The sequence below is a fragment of the Macaca thibetana genome, chromosome 5 (assembly GCF_024542745.1).
Source record: "Macaca thibetana thibetana isolate TM-01 chromosome 5, ASM2454274v1, whole genome shotgun sequence".
In the NCBI taxonomy this organism is placed as follows: domain Eukaryota; kingdom Metazoa; phylum Chordata; class Mammalia; order Primates; family Cercopithecidae; genus Macaca; species Macaca thibetana.
In genome coordinates, this window is record NC_065582.1 from 126,203,254 (window position 1) to 126,225,298 (window position 22,045).

The 22,045-nt window shown below is 35.8% G+C and overlaps 1 long non-coding RNA gene across 2 annotated transcripts; it reads left to right on the forward strand.

Moving 5' to 3' along the window:
- Nucleotides 1–925: 925 nt before the first annotated feature.
- Nucleotides 926–21,773, forward strand: LOC126954921 (uncharacterized). 2 transcript variants are annotated; one of them, XR_007725756.1, is made up of 4 exons: nucleotides 926–1,059; nucleotides 3,134–3,208; nucleotides 16,102–16,250; nucleotides 19,990–21,773. It is a non-coding gene; the product is annotated as an uncharacterized LOC126954921 (long non-coding RNA). The 2 variants fall into 2 exon arrangements; XR_007725757.1 differs by lacking the exon at nucleotides 16,102–16,250.
- The last annotated feature ends 272 nt before the right edge of the window (nucleotides 21,774–22,045 follow it).

A 22,045-nucleotide genomic window follows, 5' to 3' on the forward strand; every position in this document is an offset into this window, starting at 1 on the left:
TGAATGGGGAAGTGCCACACACTTTTAAACCATCACCTCTCAAGATAACTCACTATCATGAGAACAGCAAGGGGGAAATTATCCCCATGATTTAATCACCTCACAGCAGGTACCTCCTCCAACACTGGGAATTACAATTTAACATGGGATTTGGGTGGGGACACAGAACCAAACCATATCAGGGATATATTATAATAAATTGTACTGAGAAGTACACAACAGCACCCTGGAATATTGCTGCCAAAAATGGACCTAATCATAAGGAAACATCATATAAATTCAAATTGAGGAATTACTCCAGAATAAAGAAGACTAAAGAAACATGACAACTAAATGCAATACTTGAACCTGCACTGGACCCTGAAGCAGTTTTATCTACCTATCCATTCATTTATCCACCCATCGAAGTAAAGGATATTATTGGGATAATTGTCATAATTTGAATAAAATCTATAGATTAGGTATTAGCATTGTATCACCATTAATTTCCTAGTTTTGATAGTTGTATTCCGCTTTTATAAGAGAATTTTCTTGTTCTTAGGAAATACTGGAAAATCAGGGCAAAAAACATTCTGGAATTCTTTAGACTCTTCTTTCAACTTTTCTATATAAGTTTTAAGTTTGTTTCAAAATATAAATGCTATAAAATTAGAAATTCAAATAAAAATAACAATCAAATTGAGAGGTGTGTACATTTAACAAAATAGTTATACTAAATCAGGTTAAATTTTAAGCACGCTGAAAATTTACTGAGACCTGGGAGTGTTTGTTTCTGTCAGGGTTGGTTTCAAAGTGCATAGTGGCATATTGAATTTTGTGTAATTTCCAGTAACATAGTGCAAGGATGACTATCCATACACATTTAGTGTTGCAATAATATAAAAAGCGTCAGGAGCACTCCAGCCAGCACAACAAGTCCCCAGGGACAGCTAAGCACTCCAGTGTCTAGGGGCTGTGGGAAACTGGAAAGAAACAATCCAGTGTAAATATGACTTCCAAGCTGGCTGTTGCTCTATTGCTCTCTTGGCAGTTGCATGCTTTCTATAGCACTGTGTGAAGGTAGGCTCATCTTTCTAATCAATAGAGTTTTCTTTTATCTAAATATGATTATCCGAAAGCAAGGCTATCCAAAATGCTTTCAGATTTGCTTATTAAAAAAATTAAAACAAAAAAATTCTCCATTTGCATTCATTTGATGTTGGCATGAGTACAAAATAACTTTTGTGGGCCTTAGACATTTTTACCTTTGTGGGACTCTGCAGCCATCATAATATCAATACTTAAAATCATTTTTGGTGTAACTTAAAATACTTCAACATTTTTCCTGTTTTAGGTAAAATGTAGGAGATTTTTGTGGGTCCTAAAAATTTTATCTTTATTTCTGTTGTGAGAAAAAATAACACTTTCTTAGACTGTAAAACTTCATGTTTTTCTTCTGACTTTAAAGGCAATTAAAACAACTTCATGGGCCCCTAAAATTATTGTGGGCCCTAGGCACTATGCCTACTGTGCCTAATGCATAAGTCAGTTCTCATTTGCATTAAATTTTGAATTATTTAGGTTCTATCTCTATACCTCTCAGAAAAGTGTAATATTTGCATTGATGTAGACATTTAGTTGCTAAAATTCAGAACTTGCCTACAGCACATATTATATATCACTGTATATACTTATATTCATTTATAATTTATATCCCATTCCATTGGGGGGCATTGCTGGTTAATACTGCCTATTAAAATTGAACTAGGTAACCATGTATTTTTACTCAGTGTTCTATTGACAGAGACTCAGATAGTAATCATTTTCTGCCTGTTTTGAAGGCTTCTGATGGGCCTTAGATCATCCTAAGATCCTGCTGCATAACAAATTGTTTGTTTTTAGTATGTGTTTTCTGTATTTGCTTTTTTGTTTCATCACCATTAAAAGATTTTTTTAAAAAATACAAGACATTTCTGTAAAATAGTCATGTTTCTGTTGATTCTTTCTGAAGGTGATGTATCTGTTGATAAGATCATTGTTTGTCTCTTATATATAGCATTATAGCATCACGAAGAATACTGCAAAATGAAATGGAAGAAAAAGTGCCATATGGACATAAAATATTAATTGTAATAAATATATAGTTTTATATATTTATATATACTTATATATTAGTTTTTATATTGATATTCAAAATAGTCAGTGAGAATCATTTTGAAAGAAAGGAAATTAATTTCAAGGGTTGTTCTAAAATTAGCTTTTCTATTTGTAGCAACCTGTTTCTTTAAGACATTTCCCATGGTCCTCAAAATCATCATATTCAAATTTAAAGGGTATCTAGCAGAGTTGTGCCCTTTTGATGAAAGCAGTCCTTACTTCCTTGCCGTGTTCACTGCTTCCATTGTGCCAAGCATTAGTACAGTACCACAATGCCAGCACATGAGGACACATTTTATACCTTTGCATACCAAATTTGTTCAAGAACTCAGAATTATTCAGAGTGGATTATATTATAAAAATCAAGAAATCATGGAAGTACCTTCAGAAGTTCTTAGTTATTTTGCTTCTGTACACGTAGAATGTTTAGGTGCTGAGAGCACAATGGTGAACAGAACAGCAAAAACAAACAAACAAACAAAAATTTCTGTCTTTACAAATAACATGGTACTGACATCTGGTTAGTTTTAGCTATTGTGTCTCCCTTGCTTCTGAATTCCAGAGCAATACTTTCATTTTTTGCTATAAGCAAATTCTAAAACACAGTGTGGGGAAGTAGATAATCTGACATTTTGCATAATTAAAATAATTAGAGAAGCACAAGAAAGTTTCTAAAATGATAATTAAATTTGAAATGGGAATTAGCACGAGTGAAGCAACTCCAGGTTCATGTTGATTAACATTAACCGTGGGTTAATGTTGATTAACCCATGTAATATGACTCCAGGCATCCTGGGAATTCCTTTTACTGTGAAAGTTGGATTCAGTGGCCTTTGGCAAAGTAAGTGGGGTTCCTGCAGCTCCCAGAAAATTGTGAAAAAATCCTGTTGAAATCATTTTCATTTACCACTGAGTCAAATGACCATGATTTCCAAATGCAAAGGGATATCTAAAACCAGATAAGTAATTTACCTCAGTAGTCTTTTCCTCTCTTTAGAGTGAAGCTTATTCATGAAGAGACCGCCTGAACATACAGCAAATGTAAGAAGGTTGTGCAGATAGTCTGAAGGAGGTGAGTTAATTTTTCCCAATTTCTCTAATTTCTCAAATTTCATTTGTCATGAAACTAATAGGAAAGATTCACAAATGGCAGTTGAAGAGTTTTACCTAATGGAATCTCACTTCTATTTTTTTTTTTTTTTTTTTTTTTTTTTTTTTTTGCTTCTACTTAAAGGCTTTTTTTTCAGTGATAGAAAAAATACTAGCTATAGTAATTTGCTTTTTTAATAATTGAAAATGTAGAGCAATATAGCAAACCTCAAAGAGTATTTCTCAAAACAAAAGCATAACAAAATTTGTTTATTCTCTCTTAATTTGTTTTAAAAATTTTACTTGTCTTTAGAAATAAGGAAAAATGCAAATGAAAAAATCAAAGAGCATTCTTCCATGGTTTCCAGTACTTTCTTATTAAATATGCTAACAAAACTTGAAGTGAATAAAATTCAGATCTATAGCCTGTACTATTGGATACCCACCCATATCCACCTGATCTGCACCACTTCAGTGCTCACTGTTTATCTTCCAAGGGCTTTCCCTGGTTACCAGAGTCCACTATACTAGTAAGGCCTAGGTTGGAAATATTGGAAAATTAATGGCCTTGGGAGAAGACTTTGACTAATGACCCACTAAAGCAGTGTACTGTAAGACCTCACTTAACCTCATCAATAAATTCTTAGAAACTGTGACTTTAAATGAAATGAACAACAAAACAGATTTTGCTATAGACTAATTGATAGAAGTAATAGTTATTTTCCTAAGGCATATTTCTGGTCACAAAAACATCATCAAACTTCTAAATAAAGATCAAAATACTTCTAATATTAAACACTGAAATATATGTGAATTATATATACATTTCAGAAAAATTAATGAAAACAAGATAAGTACCCAATTTTTGGTGAATATGTGAGTGACAGAGGTCATAGTGGTGGTGGGTAATGTGGGGAGGGACGTTTACTCCCTATCCTAGTGAGGGGTAAACATGAGTCTTCCAATATCCACACCTTGCTGTTCATCATCAAACCTCTTTAAAATGTCTAGTTTTGTTTCTAATGTCACACTTTTTCTCTGGTGTGTGTGTGTGTGTGTGTGTGGCCATAGATGTAAGAGGTGCAACCTTTAAAGTTTATTACAATAAAGTTAAGTCAGGGAATGAATATGTAAGATGCACCCCTTACCAGTATATAATCCAAAAACAAACATAATAAATATGGTACCCTCTCTGAACTTGTACTATATCATTTATTGTCATGTATTTGTATGATTATTGTATACTTTGTAATTTTTAAATTTTTCATTAATACATAAAAATGTACAAATTTGGGGGATACATGTTATAGTCTGATACATTCATGATATGGTTTTGCTGTTTCCCCATCCAAATCTCATCTTGAATTTCAGTTCCCATAATCCCCACGTGTCAAGGGAGAGAGCAGTGGGAGGTAATTGAATCATGCGATTTCCCCCATGTTGTTCTTCTGTTAATGAATGAGTTCTCATGAGGTCTGATGGTTTTACAAGGGGCTTCCCCTTTCACTTGACACTCATTCTCTGTCCTGACGCCCTGTTAAGAGGTGCATTCTGTCATGATTGTAAGTTTCCTGAGGCCTCCCTGGCCCTGCTGAACTGTGAGTCAATCATGCCTCTTTTATTTAAAAATTATCCATTTTGGGGCAGTTTTTTATAGTAGTGTGAGACCGGATTAATACAATCAAATCTGGGTAATTGGGATGTACATCACCTTAAATACTTTTCTTTGTGCTAGGAACATTTGAATCATTCTCTTCTAGCTGTTTTGAAATGTGCAATAGATTGACTCACCCTACTGAACTATGGAACACAATGTCTTATTTCTTTCAATTAACTGTATACTTTTACCCACTATTCAATCTCTGTTCTTCCTCCTCACTCCCAACAATTCTTGGCCTTGGTAACCATCAATCTAGTCTCTATCTTCATGATATCTACTTTTGTGTCTACCACATATGAGTGAGAATAAGCCATGTTTGTCTCTCTGTGCTTGGCTTATTTCACATAGCATAATGACCTCCAGTTCCAGCTATGTTGCTGCAAATGACAGGTTTGCATTAGTTATTGTGGTTGAATAATATTCCATTATGTATACATACCACAGTTTCTTTATACACTCATCCATTGATGGACACTTAGGTTGATTACATATTTTGGCTATTGTGAATAATTCTACAATAAACGTGGGAGTGCAGATATATCTTTGATATATCAGTTTTATTTCTTTTGGATATATACGCAGTAGTTAATTGCTGGGTCATGTGTAGCTCTATTTTTAGTTTTAGGAGGAACTCCATACCATTTTTCATAGTGGTCATTTTAATTTACATTTCCACCAACATGTATGAGGGTTCCCCTTTCTCTCCATCCTCACCAGCATCTGTTATTACTTGTCATTTTGATAAATGCCATTGTAAGTGGGGTTAGATGATATCTCATTGTGGTTTGGATTTGCATTTCTCTTGTGACTAGTGATGTTGAGCATATTTTCATATAACTGTTGGCCATTTGTATGCCTTCATCTGAGAAATGTCTGTTCAGATTTGTTGTCCATTTTAAAATCAGATTAATTTGTTTTACGCTATTGAATTGTTGGAGCTCCTTATATATTCTAGTTACCAATACTTGTGAAATGGACAGTTTGTAAAAATTTTCTCCCATTCTGAGCTGTCTCTTTACTTTGGTGATTGTTTTCCTTGCTGTACAGAAGCCTTTTAGCTTGATGTAATCTCAATTGTCAATTTTTGTTCTTGTTGCCCGTGCTTTGCCCAGACCAATGTCCTGGAATGTTTCCCCAATGTTTTCTTCTAGTAGCTTCATAGTTTCAGGCATTATATTTAAGTCTTTAATTCATTTTGATTAAATTTTTGTATACACTGAAACATAGGAGTCTAATTTCACTCTTATGCATATGGTTGTCTGGTTTTCCCAGCACCATTTATTAAAGAGACTGCCCTTCCCCCATTGTCTGTTCTTGGTGTCTTTGTAAAAACTGATCTATCTTTAAATGTGTTTACTGATATCTGGGTTCTCTATTCTATTCTACAAGTGTACATGTCTGTTTTTCTACTAGTCATGCTAATTTGGTTACCATACCTTTGTAGTATATTTTAAAGTTGGATAGTATGATGCTTCCAGCTTTGTTTTTTTGTTTGTTTGGTTTTTTGTTGTTGTTGTTGTTGTTTTGTTTGTTTACTCAGGATTGCTTGGGCTATTCAGGGAATTTTCTAGTGTGTGGTTCTATACAAATTTTGAGGATTTTTTTTTGTGTGTGTGTGTGAAGAAAGTCAGAATTTTGACAGGGATTGCATTGAATCTCTAAATTGCTTGTCGTTCTTGAAGGCAGCATGTACTTGGGTCTTGTTTCTTTACCCATTCAGCACCTCTACAACGTTTAATTGGAGAATTGAGAACGTTTGTATTTAGTGCTATTATTGACAAGTAAGGACTTACTACTGACAATTTGTTTCTTATTTTCTGGTTGTTCTCAGACTCTTCCTTTATTACCATCTTCCTTCATGGTTAAGTGATTTTCTCTGATAGTAAGCTTTTAATTCATTGTTTTTTATTTTTACTGTACTATTATAGGTTTTTGCATTGTGGTTACCTTGAGGCTTACAACAAACATCTTTAAAATATAACAAGTTATTTTAAAGAGATGACAACTTAGAGCACAATAAAATAGAAATAAAAGAAAAAACTAAAAAACAAAACTGCTCACAAGGATATTCAGGACTTGAACTCAGCTCTGGATCAAACAGACCTAATAGACATGTACAGAACTCCCCACCCCAAATCAACAGAATATACATTCTTCTCAGCCCCACATCGTACTTATTCTAAAATTGACCACATAATTTTACTGAGAAGTAAAACACTCCTCAACAAATGCAAAATAATGGTAATCATAACAAACAGACTCTAGGACCACAGTGCAATCAAATTAGAACTCAGGATTAAGAAACTCACTCAAAACCACACAACTACATCGAAACTGAACAACCTGCTCCTGAATGACTAAACAAAATAAAGGCATAAATAAATAAGTTATTTAAAACCAATAAGAAGAAAGACACAACATACCAGAATCTCTGGGACACAGCTAAAGAAGTGTTTAGAGGAAAATTTATAGCACTAAATGCCCACAGTAGAAAGTGGGAAAGATCTAAAATCGACACCCTAGTGTTACAATTAAAAGGACTAGAGAAGCAACAACAAACAAATTCAAAAGCTAGCAGAAGACAAGAAATAACTAAAATCAGAATAGAGCTGAAGGAGACAGAGACACAAAAAACCCTTCAAAAAAATCAATGAATCCAGGAGCTGCTTTTTTGAAAGGATTAACAAAATAGATAGACCACTATCCCAACTAATAAAGAAGAAAAGAAAGAAGAATCAAATAGACACAATAAAAAATGACAAAGGGGATATCACCACTGATCCCACAGAAATACAAACTACCATTAGAGAATACTATAAACACCTCTACACAAATAAAATAGAAAATCTAGTAGAAGTGGATACATTCCGAAACACATACACCCTCCCAATACTAACCCAGGAAGAAGTCAAATCCCTGAATAGACCAATAATAAGTTCTGAAATTGAAGCAGTAATTAATAGCCTACCAGCCAAGAAAAGCCCAGGACCAGACAAATTCACAACTGAATTCTACCAGAGGTACAAAGAGGAGCTGGTACCATGCCTTCTGAAACTATTCCAAACAATAGAAAAAAAGAGACTCCTCCCTAACTCATTTTATGAGGTCAGCATCACCCTGATACCAAAACCTGGCAGAGACACAACAACAACAACAAAAAAGAAAACTTCAGGCCAATATCTCTGATGAACATTGATGCAAAAATCCTCAATAAAATACTGGCAAACCTAATCCAGCAGCACATGAAAAAGCTTATCCACCATGATCATGTCAGCTTCATTCCTGAGATGCAAGGCTGGTTCAACATATGCAAAACAATAAACGTAATTCATCATATATACAGAACCAATGACAAAAACCATATGATTATCTCAATAGATGCAGAAAAGGCCTTCGATAAAATTCTACACCCCTTCCTGCTAAAAACTCTCAATAAACTAGGTATTGATGGAACAAATTAAAAAACAAGAGCTATTTATGACAAACTCACAGCCAATATCATACTGATCGGGCAAAAGCTGGAAGCATTTCCTTTGAAAACTGGCACAAGACAAGGATGCCCTCTCTCACCACTCCTATTCAACATAGTATTGGAAGTTCTGGTCAGGGCAATCAGGCAAGAGAAAGAAATAAAAGTATTCAAATAGGAAGAGAGGAAGTCAAATTGTCTCTATTTGCAGAAGACATGATTGTATATTTAGGAAAACCCATCATATCAGCCCAAAATCCCCTTAAGCTTTATCAGCAACTTCAGCAAAGTCTCAGGATACAAAATCAATGTGCAAAAATCACAAGCATTCCTATACACCAATAATAGACAAACAGAGAGCCAAATCATGAGTGGACTCCCATTCACAATTGCTACAAAGAGAATAAAATACCTAGGAATACAACTTAAAAGGGATGTGAAGGACCCTTCAAGGAGAACTAGAAACCACTGCTCAAGGAAATAAGAGAGGACACAAACAAATGGGAAAACATTCTATGCTCATGGATAGGAAGAATCAATATTGTCAAAAAGACCATACTTCCCAAAGTAATTTATACATTCAATGCTATCCCTATCAAGCTACCATTAACTTTCTTCACAGAATTAGAAAAAACTACTTTCAGGAAATTTCATGTGGAAACAAAAAAGAGCCCATATAGCCAAGACAATCCTAAACAAACAGAAAAATGCAGGAGGCATCATGCTACCTGACTTCAAACTATACTACAAGGCCACAGTAATTTGTTACTGCTACTGGTAACAAAGCAGATATATAGACCAATAGAACAGAACACAGGCCTCAGAAATAACACCACTCATTTACAGCCATCTGATCTTTGACAAATGATAAAAATAAGCAATAGTGAAAGGATTCCTTATTTAATAAGTGGTGTTAGGAAAAGTGGTTAGCTATATGCAGAAAACTGAAGCTGGACCCCTTCCTTATACCTTAAACAAAAATTAACTGAAGATGGATTAAATACTTAAACATAAGGTCTAAAACTATAAGTACCCAATAAGAAAACCTAGGCAGTACCATTCAGGACATAGGCATGGGCAAAGTCTTCATGACTAAAACACCAAAAGCAATGGCAACAAAAGCCAAAATTGACAAATGGGATCTACTTAAATTAAGGAGCTTCTGCACAGCAAAAGACTCTATCATCAGAGTGAACAGGCAACCTACAGAACGAAAGAAAAATTTTGCAATCTATTCATCTGACAAAGGGCTAATATCCAGAATCTACAATGAACTTAAACAAATTTACAAGAAAAACAAACAACCCCATCAAAAAATGGGTGAAAGACATGAACAGGCACTTCTTAAAAGAAGATATTCAGGCAGCCAAAAAATATATATAAGAAAAAAGTTCATTATCACTGGTCATTAGAGAAATGCAAATCAAAACCACAAGAAGATAACACCTCACACCAGTTAGAATGGCAATCATTAAAAAGTCAGGAAACAACAGATGCTGGAGAGGATGTGGAGAAACAGGGATGCTTTTACACTGTTGGTGGAAGAGTAAATTAGTTCAACCATTATGGAAGACAATGTGGTGATTCCTCAAGGATCTAGAACCAGAAATACCATTTGACCCAGCAATCTCATTACTGGATATATACCTAAAGAACTATAAATCATTCTACTGTAATGACACATGTGCAAGTATGTTTCTTGCAGCACTATAGCAATAGCAAAGACTTCGAACCAACCCAAATGCCCATCAATGATAGACTGCATAAAGAAAATGTGGCACATATACACAATGGAATACTATGCAGCCCTAAAAAAGATAAGTTCACATCCTTTGCAGGGACATGGGTGAAGCTGGAAACCATCATTCTCAGCAAACTAACACAAGAACAGAAAACCATACACCACGTGTTCTCACTCATAAGTGGAAGTTGAACAATGAGAACACATGGACACAGGGAGAGGAACATCACACACTGGGGCCTGTCAGAGGCTGGGGGGCTAAGGGAGGGATAGCATTAGGAGAAATACCTAATATAGATGATGGGTTGATGGGTGCAGCAAACCACCATGCCTATGTAACAAACCTGCACATTCTGCACATGTATCTCAGAACTTAAAGTATAATAATAATGAAAAAAAAACCACTCTACGCTTTAACTCCATACCCTCACAAACACTTTGAATTTTTATTTTATCAGTTTACATATTTAAAAAATATCTATTTTGAACAGGTTGTCACTATTATTGTTTTTGGTAGATTTGTCTTTATAAGCTTCATACTAGAGTTATGATTGGGTTGCATACTACAATTAAATTATTGGCATATTCTGGGGTTGTATTCATACTTAATTTTACCATTGGATTTTACACCTTGAAATGTTTTCTTTTAATTAGTATACTTATATGTTAGCATTTTAAAATTTCAGGTTGAAGAATTCCCTTTAGCATTTCTTGCAAGATGGGTCTAGTAGGGGTGAATTCTCTTAGCTTTTGTCTGTGAAAGACAATTTCTCTTTGCTGATGCTGTCCTATTTCTTTCTGGCCTACATGGTTTCCATTGTGAGTCTATTGCCAGGTGAACTGGAGTTGCTTTGTTATTTTACTCTTTTGCTGCTTTCCGGATCTTCTCTTTGTCTTTGATATTTGAAAGTTCGATTATTATATGCCTTGGTTAGTGTTATTTGGGTTGAATCTATTTGGTGTTCCCTGACCCTTTTATATCTAGATATTTCTGTCTTTCATGAGTTTTGGAAAGTGCTCTGTTATTATTTCTTAGGATAAGCTTTTCTTCCCTTGCTCTTGCTCAGCACCCCCTTTAACACCAATAATTTTAAGATTTGGTCTTTTGAGGTTATTTTCTATATCTTATAGGTGGCCTTCTTTTCTTTTCATTGTTTGTTTTTTCTTTTCTGTCTTTGAACTGTATTTTCTTAATAGCCAGTCTTTGAGCTCACTGATTCTTTTCTCTAACCCATTCTGTTATTGAGATCCTCTAAAGAGTGTTTCAATTCAGCAAGTGTGGTTCTCCGTTCCAAGATTTCTGTTTCATTTTTAAATTATTATTTCAATTTTCTTGTTAAATTTCTCTGATAAGAATCTGAATTGTTTTTCTATGTTATCTTGTAGGTCACTGAGTTTCCTTAAAATTGCTATTTTGAATTCTTAGTTATAAAGTTCACATATTGGTTTTCTAATCCCAAATGGCAGCATAGAAGCAAGCTTGCTTCTCTTCCCTACACCAGAAACCAAAAAGAAATACACAGCAGCAAGATCTTCACCAGCAGCAACCCAGAGATCCTGTATGAGGATGAGACAGTCCCTGTAGCTAGGGAGAAGTGGAAAAATTCTGAGCAAATGGTAGGAGAACCAGATTCTACATCCATGATGCTTCTTTCCTGCATTCCGCCACGCATCGGCAGCATGAAAAATCTGCCCTCAACTCATGGTTTCTGCACTGAAAAATGTGAAATTGAGATTGTCAATCAGTTTTATCATCTTCTTTGGTTTTCTACCAGGAGACCTGCCTTTGCCTTAAACCACAGGTAGCATTGTGACTACCTGGAGGGAGAAATGTCCGTGACGGCTGGCAGAGACAAATAGGGAAGCCAGGACTACCATCCTCAGCCGTAAAAACTCCTTGTAACTTGACCAAAGGAGATGCCAAATCAGTAGAAATCATGTAGCAAGTATGTTCCTAAGGTCCCCTGGGCACACACCCGCGGCCGGCCTTCCCACAGTGCTAGGATAATCCCTTTGGACCTCCTCCTTATGGGACAGGCAGTGCTCTGGCCATTTCCTAAAGTCAAAGTAAACATAGGCTTACCGCGCCACCTAGAGCCGAAAACAAGGCAGCAAGCTAGCAGTGAAGATTCATTAAGCAATCGTATTCAATAAAAACCAAACCAAACCAGACAGAAAAAGCTGGAATAAATAACTAATTATTCAATACAAATACATAGATGTATGCCCACAAGAAACAACAGCAAACATGGAACCATAACCTGCTAGACAAAGCAAAGTTCCAGCAACTGACCCTCCTGAGACGGCGATTTGTGAACTCTCTGACCAAGAATTCAAAACAGCTGTTTTAAGGAAACTTTGTTATCTCTAAGATAACACAGAAAAGCAATTCAGATATTTATCAGAGAAATTTAACAAGGAAATTGAAATAATCATAAACAGAAATCTTGTAACTGAGAACTACATTTGCTGAACTAAGAAACTCTTTAGAGGGTCTCAACTGCAGAATAGGTCAAGCAGAGAAGAGAATCAATGAGCTCAAAGACTGACTATTTAAAAATACACGGAGGAGAGAAAAGAAAAAAGAATGAAAATGAGAGAAGGCCACTTAGAAGGTATAGAAAATTACCTCAAAGACAAAATCTAAAAATTATTGATGTTCAAGAGAGAGCAGAGCAGGAGCAAGGGTAGAAAGCTTATTCAAAGAAATAATAAGAGAATACTTTCCAAAACATGAGAAAGATATAAATATTCAGGTACAGGAAGGCCTCAGAGCATTACATTAGTCAAATAAGACTGATGAAGGTATTTAATAATCAAACTGTCAAAGATCAAGCACAAATATAAAATTGTAAAGGTAGCAAGAGAAAAGAAGCAAATAGCATATAAAGGAGCTCCAAATCATCCTTAGCCAGAATAAGAAAAAAACAGAGAAGACCCAAATAAATAAAAGTAGGAACAAAAAAGGAGACATGACAACTGAGACCTCAGAAATACTAAGAATCATTAGAAACAATTAGGAACTCTTACATGCCAACAAATTGGAAAATATAGAAGAAATAAATAAATTCCTGGACACATGCAACCTACCAATATTGAACCATCAATAAATAGAAAACCTCAATAAACCAATAATAAGTTATGAAATCAAAACCATAATAAAAGGTCTCCCATCAAAGAAAAGCAAAGGACCTGATAATTTCACTGCTAAGTTCTACCAAACATTTAAAGAACTAATACCAATTCTATTCAAATACTTCAAAACGATTAAAGAGGAGGGAGGGAATACTTACAAACTCATTATACAAGGCCAGTGTTACTGTGATACCAAAACCAGACAAGGACATATTTTTTTTTAAAAAAAAAAGAAGCTAGAGGCCAATATCACTGATGAACATAGATGTAAAAATCCTCAGTAAAATACTAGCAAGCCAAATGCAACAATACATTAAAAACATCATTCACCATTGTCAAGTAGAATTCATTCCAGATATACAGGATGGTTCAACATATGCAAATCAATGCATGTTATACACCATGTTAACAGAATCAAGAACAAGAATCATATAATTATTTCAATAGATATCATAAAGGTAAAGGCATCTGATAAAATTCAACATTCCTTTATGATAAAAACCCTCAACAAACTGGGCATAGAAGAAGCATACCTGAAAATAACAAAAGCAATCTATGACAAACCCATAGCTAACATCACACTTAACAGGGAAGAATTGAAGACTTTTCCTCTAAAGGCTAGACCAAGACAAGAATGCCCACTTTCAATACTATTTTGCTGTTATTCAATATAATCCTGGAAGTCCTGGACAGAGCAATTAGATAAGAAAAAGAAATGAAGGAAAACCCAAACTGGAAAGATGGAGGTCAAATTAGCTTTGTTCACAGATGACATGATCTTATATGTCGAAAAACCTAAAGATCCTACCGAAAAAAAAACTGTTATAACTCGTACAGGAATTTAGTAAAGTTGCAGGATACAAAATCAATGTACAAAAATTAGTAGTGTTTCTATACACCAAGACTGATCTAGCCAAAAATGAAATCAAGAAGGCAGTCTCATTTAAAGCTACAAAGAATATGCAATACCTGGGAATCAATGTAACCAAAGATGTGAAACACTTACACAAGGAAAACTATAAAACTCTGCTGAAAGAAATAGAAGAAAGCACCAAAAAACTAGAAAAATATTCTCCACTCATGGATTGGAAAACTTAATATTGTTAAAATGACAATACTACCCCAAGCAATTTCCAGATTCACTGCAATCCCATCAAAATTCCAATGACATTCTTCACAGAAATTTTTTAAAAATCTGAAATTTATGTGGAACTGCAAAAGATCCTAAATAGCCAAAGCAATCATGAACAAAAAGAACAAAGCCGGAGACATCACACTACCTGACTTCAAATCTATTACAAAGCTATAGTAACCAAAACAGTATGGTACTGGCATAAAAAGGGACACAGAGAGAAATAAAACAGAATAATAATCTGGAAATATATCCATGCATTTGCAGCCAGTTCATCTTCAGCAAAGGCATCAAGAACTTAAAATGGGGAAAGGCCAGCCTTTTCAATAGGTGGTGCTGAGAAAATTGCATAACTATATGCAGAAGAATGAAACTAGACCCCTATCTCTTACCATACACAAAAATTAAATCAAAATGAATTAAAGACTTGAATCTAAGACCTAAAACCAAGAATTACTAGATGAAAACTCTGAGGAAATACTTCAGGACAATGATCTGGACAAAGATTTATTGTGTAACCTCTAATGCACAGGCAACCAAAGCAAAAATAGACAATTGGGATTACATCAAACTATAAAACTTCTGAATAGCAAAGGAAATAATCAACAGAGTGAAGAAACAACCCAGAGTGGGAAAAAACAATTGCAAGCTATTTATCTGACTAGGGATTAGTAACTAGAGTATGTAAAAAGCTCAAACAACTCAATAGGAAAACAATTAAAAACTCAATTTAAAAATGGACAAAAGATCTGAATAGACACTTCTCAAAAGCAGATATACAAATGAGTAACAGCTATATTAAAGTAATGGTAAACATCACTATATATCAGATAAATGCAAATTAAAACCACAATGAGATATCATCTCATCCCAGTTAAAATGGCTTGTATCAAAAAGATAGATAATAACAGATGCTGGCAAGGATGTGGAGAAAAGAGAATTCTCATACACAGTTGGTGGGAATTAGTACAGCCGGTACAGAAGATTGTACAGAGGTTCTCCAAAATTGAAAATAGAACTACCATTTGATTTCACTACTGAGTATATATATTTAAAAAAATCAACGTATCAAGAAGATATCTGTATTCCCATTGTTATTGCAGCACTATTCACAATAGGCAAAATATAGAATCAATTTAAGTGCCCATAAATGGAGGAATGGATAAAGAAAATGTGGTACATATACACAATGAAATATTATTCAATCATAAGACGTATGAAAGCCTGCCATTTGCAGCAACATGGATGGAACTTGAGGTCATGTTAAGAGAAATAAGCCAAGCACAGACAAATATGGTATGTTCTTACTCTTATGTGGGAGCTAAAAAAAGTGGATATTATGAAGATATAGAATGATGGTTACTGGAGACCAAGAATGGCAGTGAGAATGAGGGAAATAGGAGAGGGGGGAAAAATAATATAAATATATTTATTACCAAGGAGCTTTACACTTAAAAATGGTAAATTTTATACATAAATTTATATATATATATAGACAGACACACACACACACACTGTCTTTTATTTTAAGAAAAATAAATAAATAAGTAAATTCAACCTTACCGTTCAAAAAAAAGTTGACATATTTCTGTCTTGTTAGGGTTAGACAATGGTTCCCTGCTTTGTCTGTTTGGGTTGGTCATGGCTCCTCCTTTGTTATTATTTCTTTTGGATGTACATCTATGTCTTCACATGGAAGGATCAATTATTCCAGTCTTCTCTGTCTGGCTTTGTTACAGGTGGGTCTCTGTTCTCAGAGCTCCCAAGATGTGGCAGGCAGCACCCAAGATGGGGGCGGGCCACTCCCAATATGGCAGCAAGCCTTTTGTCCTCTGACCTGGGGTTCTTGGCCTCACGGATTCCAAGGAATGGAACCTTGGGCCATACGGTGAGTGTTATAGCTCTATTAGAAGCCATGGGTCATGGTAGAGAACCATGGAACCCAGTGACCAGTGTTCAGCTCAATTAGGACGAACCTGGGCACTTAGCCATGCAGGAACAATGGCGAGCCTTTAGCCCAATCAGGAGTGGCAATGGGCGCCTCGCTGGATCAGGAGCACAGTAGACACCCTGCCGATCAGGAGGTGTGGAAGTCAACGAAGGGTCTGAGAGGGCAGCAAACAGCAGTGGTGGATGGCAAGCGAAAGCTCAGTTTGAGTCATAACAAACATGGACCAGAAGAGTGTGCAGTAGCAAGATTTAAGAGTGAAAACAGAGCTCCCATACAATGAGAAAGGACCCAAAGGGGGTTGCCGCTCCCTGCTCGAATGCCTGGCTCTATATCCCGATCATTGTCCTTCCCTCTGTGCTCTCAGGCAATATACGATTTGACTATTTCTTTACCTCCTGCTTTAGCCTAATTCGTATTTTAGTGAGTCTACTTTACTACCTGATTGGTTGGGTGTGAGCTGAGTTACAAGCCCTGTGTTTAAAGATAGGTGCGTTCACCTTCCCCAGCCAGGCTTAGGAATTATTAGTTGGCCGAGGAAATCCAGCTAGCCCTGTCTCTCAGCTTGTTTTTGTGTTTATTGGGAATGTTTGCATAGAGAGTCTTTGAAATTTACCTGTTCAATTTCTTGTTTGCTTTTCCACTAGGTCACTTTCTCCTATTTGGCACTAGAATGTGTCTGAAGCTCAGGTTTGCCCTAGCTCTAGAAAAGGATTAGGAGAACCTGAGGAGGTCCCAAAAGTGATATCCTAGGGACTGGCTAGTGAGGATTCATAAGGAGGGAACCTGTGGATGGTACTTCTTACAGCATGGTACTAATGAACAGTTACTCTGATTTGGCATCTCCTTTGGCCAAGTTGCACAGCAGAGTATCCAGGGCTAGGGATGGTAGTGCTGCCTTCTTCGTTTGTGTCTGGCTGTCCTCAGGTGTATTTCTCCCTTCAGGCACTTGCATGCTTCCTGTGGGTTGAAGCAGGAACTGATCTCAGGTAACTTATAATCATGGCAGAAGGGGAAGCAAAAACGTCCTTCTTCACACGGCAGCAGGAAGAAGAATGAGTGCCCAGTGAAGGAGGAAGCCCCTTATAAAACCATCAGCTCTCATGAGAGCTAACTCACTATCACGAGAATAGGATGGGGAAAACCGCCCCCACGATTCAATTATCTCTGATTGAGATAATTGTGGGATTCCTCCCCCAACACATGGGGATTATGGGAATTACAAGATGAGATTTGAGTGGGAATGCAGCCAAACCATATCACGCATGAACATATTTGTGGGTTTTTACATTTATATTGTTAGATGACCTTACCAAATATGACAAGACTCATATTCTCAAAGTTTTATGCTAGTTTTTATGATAGTTTATGAATATACTTAGTGTAGCTTGTTTTTGCCCTAACTTCAAAGATGAAAACAAAACTTCATTATGTGGCAAATTTTCTCATTTTATTAGGGTAGTTTACTGGTGCTCTAGGTAATAACTGAAATATGGTGTTTTCAAGAAGGCCAAAGTTGCTCAGCAAGAATTGAGATAATTGGCTTAAGCAGGGTTGATTACTATTGTAGAAAGGATCAGAGCTAAATAATTATCCATAGGATAACATGAGATAACAGATAAAGTAGTAATCCCAGCAAAACTCACATTCTAAGGCTGAAGTACTAATGCTAGAGAAAGTCAGGCCTGCTGCCAAATGTGAGCTCTCACATTCAGTCTGTCACTAGATTCTATTGCTCTTACCTCCTTAATGAGTTTAATCTGTCTCCTCCTTGCCATCCACAGCGACATAGCCTTAGTTCTGGCCCTTATTGTTTCTCACTTTGATTACTAAAACAGTCTTCTAAGCCTTCAAGGTCTCCCTTCCTTTAGTCTGTTTACTCATTCATTCATTGAGAAGCACTGACTCGACACAAAATTTCTGGCTCTACTCTCTTGTCACTCACTTGACCTCAAGTAAATTACCTAACCTTTTAGTGTTTTAGTTTCCTCATCCATAAAATAGGAATAATAATTTTTGAAATAATATTATTCTTGTAACTAAAAGGGACCAAGAAGCTTTAGGACAAGTTCAAGATTTCATGGAGCAGAAAGGAACAAGGCTGCCCATAAAAAGAGCTTGGAGGACAGTGGAAAAAAAGAATAAAGTTGTTTTATGGGATTATCCCATCCATTAGAGCTTAATTAGGAAAGCAGTTACACAGTTAAACAAATATGTAATGAAATGATGTGTGTTGGCTTTCATTATGAAAAAAATCAACTTAGATGTGAAATGAAATATGTAAATGGGGGAGTCTCAGCTTGAGCCTAAGCTGGGCTCACATTAGAATTTAGGTATGTCTAAAATTCATGGAGTCTCTGCATAAAGAACCAAAGATTCTCCTATGAAAAACTCAGCGTAATATCCCAAAAGGCTTAACTGGGTGAGGAAGTGAGGTCATTAGCTAAGAATGTTTGGAGAGCATAGCTGCACTACAAAATTTCCTTGAAGTCTTATGTTTTGCCTTTTAAAATATCCCAAATTTTACACATTTTAAAAAATGTTAGTTAATGTTATGAGCTGAATATTTGTGTTCCCCTAAAATTCATATATTGAAATCTAATCCTTAATGTAACAGTATTTTGAAGTGGGGCCTTGGGGAGGTAGTTAGGCTATGAGAGTGGAGCTCTTATGAATGGGATTAGTTTCCCTCTAACAACAGATCAGTGGGCTAGATTGCCCTCTTTCCACTATGTGAGAATACAACAAGTCAGAAGTCTGTAACCTAGAAGAGATCTCTCACCAGAGCCTAACTATGCTGGCACCCTGACTTCAGAATTTCAGCCTTTAGGACTGTGAGAAATAAATGCTTGTTATTTAAGCCACCCAGTCTGCCATAATTTGTTTTAGCAGCACAAACTAAGACATTTAATATTTTAAAATATTTACTATGAAATAATTGACATGTATTATGGGAAACTGATGTATCAAGATAATGAACATGCTTATTCCATGGCTCCAAGTACCTCCTTGCACATTTCTGCCACCCCTACATGCATTCCAGTTTTAGGAACAATTACATGGTCCTGAAGAATGGGAGAGCCAAGAGGCTTGTTCAAGGTATTATTCAAGGATAATGGGTCAGTCTTAGACCAAAATTCCCTGAATCTTCTTAGTAGATTCTTGGTAGACTCTGCCACTCAAGTAATCTTTCTGTTCCAACCAATGACAGAGGTCTTGCAAATTTAAAAAGTATCAATACTTGAAAGAGGTGTTCGTCTGAAATCACCAATGATCATGGAGGATGAATGCGTGGGTTACTGGTTCTAGGAGCTTTTGTATGGTGTCAGGGGTTAAGGTGGTAATAGAAGATGATGTCTTTGGTGTAGATGTCCACACTGTCTATATATTACCAGCATTAAGGACCTCTTCAAATACAAAAACAAACAAACAAACAAACAAACAACAAGCATCAACGGGGGTATCACAGTAAGTTGGAAAAGAATGCAGGAAAAATTATACGAGCTTAATGGTGACCAAGAGGAGTTGGAAAGCATATGTGCACTGATACCTCACAACCTTCAGAACCATTTGGCTAGAATTTGAGTGTAGAATGGAGTTTTCATATGGCTGGTGACAGTGAAGTCAAAGAAATGTACTCTTTGAGAAAAATATTTGTGACCTTATTCTTTTTGTCTAGGCTGGTGCAGCATGGAAATACAGATTTGAGCTCATTACTCCAGTTTTCACGCTGAGTTTGGAAGGTTCCTAGAGGGTCTGTGGAACTGTCTCAGGGGCCATGGACGGAAGGTGCAGAAGACTAAACAGGCACGGTCCCCTGGAACCCGTGTCAGCCAAAGCAGCTCCATTTTCTATTTTCCTACTTTCCTTTTATAAATTTGAAGTAAGATTTTTCATGTGAAATTTGGTTTGAAAAATGAATTTTGCTGCTTAGAAAAGAAAATCATTTAAAAGTTATAATACTAGAACATTGGCAAGAAAATGGAGAAGAAATTTTTTAGGTTGTGGAAAATAAGATAAATTATACCCAGCAAGAGGACAGTCAAAAATTTTGAGCCCTAGAAGAATATCTTAAGATTATTTCGTGCTCAATAATATATAACTTATGACAAGAAAGAGAAAAGCATTATGTTCAGATAGGATAAGGAGAAACATTTATATGAATATATTTTTAAACTTCTAGTATGTAATTTCAGCGCCAAGTTAGAAGCTGTGCCTAGAATTTTGTTTTTGAGTATGGAATGAAATGGGAAGGTAGAAATTGGAAAAGACTAAATCTAAGAATCATTCCTGGAGAGGTATGGCGGAATAAGTTGGCAATATGCCATGAGTACATGGATTTGTGTATACCGCTCTGTATCCTGCCACTATGCTAAACTATCAATAAATCTGCTGTCCTTATCTGTACTCCTCAGTACATAAGATTTTTTATTCTCTCTGGTTGTTTTTAAGAATTGTTAGATGGCTGGGTGCAGTGGCTCATGCCTGTAATCCCAGCATTTTGGGAGTCTGAGGCAGGTGGATCACCGGAGGTCAGGGGTTCAAGACCAGTCTGACCAATATGGTGAAACCCTGTCTCTACCAAAAATGAAAAAATTAGCTGAGCATGGTGGTGGGTGCCTGTAGTCCCAGCTACTCAGGAGGCTGAGACAGGAGAATTGCTTGAACCCAGGAGGCAGAGATTGCAATAAGCCGAGATTGTGCCACTGCGCTCTAGCCTGAGTGACAAAGTGAGACTATCTCAAAAAACAAAAAACAACAAAAACAAAAACAAAAAAGAATTGTTCATTTAGTGGTGTTGGGTAATTTGATTATGATACGCTTTGGTATAGTTCTCTTTATGTTTCTTGTGCTTGGCATTCATTGAGATTCTTAGAGCTGTAGGTTTGTACTTTTCATCAAATCCAGAAAGTATTTTACTAATTTTTCTCCAAAAATTTTTTGGTTTCCACCTCCCCACTTTTGAGAACTTTATTTACATGATATTTGGTGTCTTGGAGATGTCCCATGGCTCACCGTTGGCTTTTTTTTTTTCTCTATACATTTCATTTTTTATAATTTCTATGTCTTCAAGTTCACTAATCTTTATTTCTGTCATGTGAATCTGCAAGCACAGTAGCAGATCAATACCTATATAGAGACTTCCTATAAGAAAGAAGTAGAATTGTAGACAAGAAGAAATGAATGAATTAATAGTAAGTGCTGAAAGTGGTATAATTTTGATTATCCATAGCCAACAGCAAAAACATCTGATTCTCACCTCACACTGTTCATTGGAATCATTAGAGGTTTAAATAAGAAAGTCAAAACCTTAAAAGCTCTAGACTAAATGAATGAGAATGTATCTATATAAGCTTGAAATAGAGAAAGATTGCTTCAACATTACAGTAGGTTCCAACCATAAAAGATTGATAAACTAGACTACAGTCAACATTCCATATTTGGGGAAAAAAAAACAACAAATCATTCTGTATTTGCAGGTTTGCATCCTCGAATTCAACCAACTGTGGGTCGAAAATATTTTTAAAAGGCAATAAAAAATAATACAAATAAAAGATACCATACAACTATTTACATAGCATATACATTGTCTTGGTATTATAAGTAATCTAGAGATGATTTAAAATATACAGGAGGATGTGCATAGGCTCTATGCAAATACTTCACCATTTTATATAAAAAGACTTTAGTATCCTTGAGTTTTGGTATCTGTCTGGGAGGCAGGGAGGTGGTGT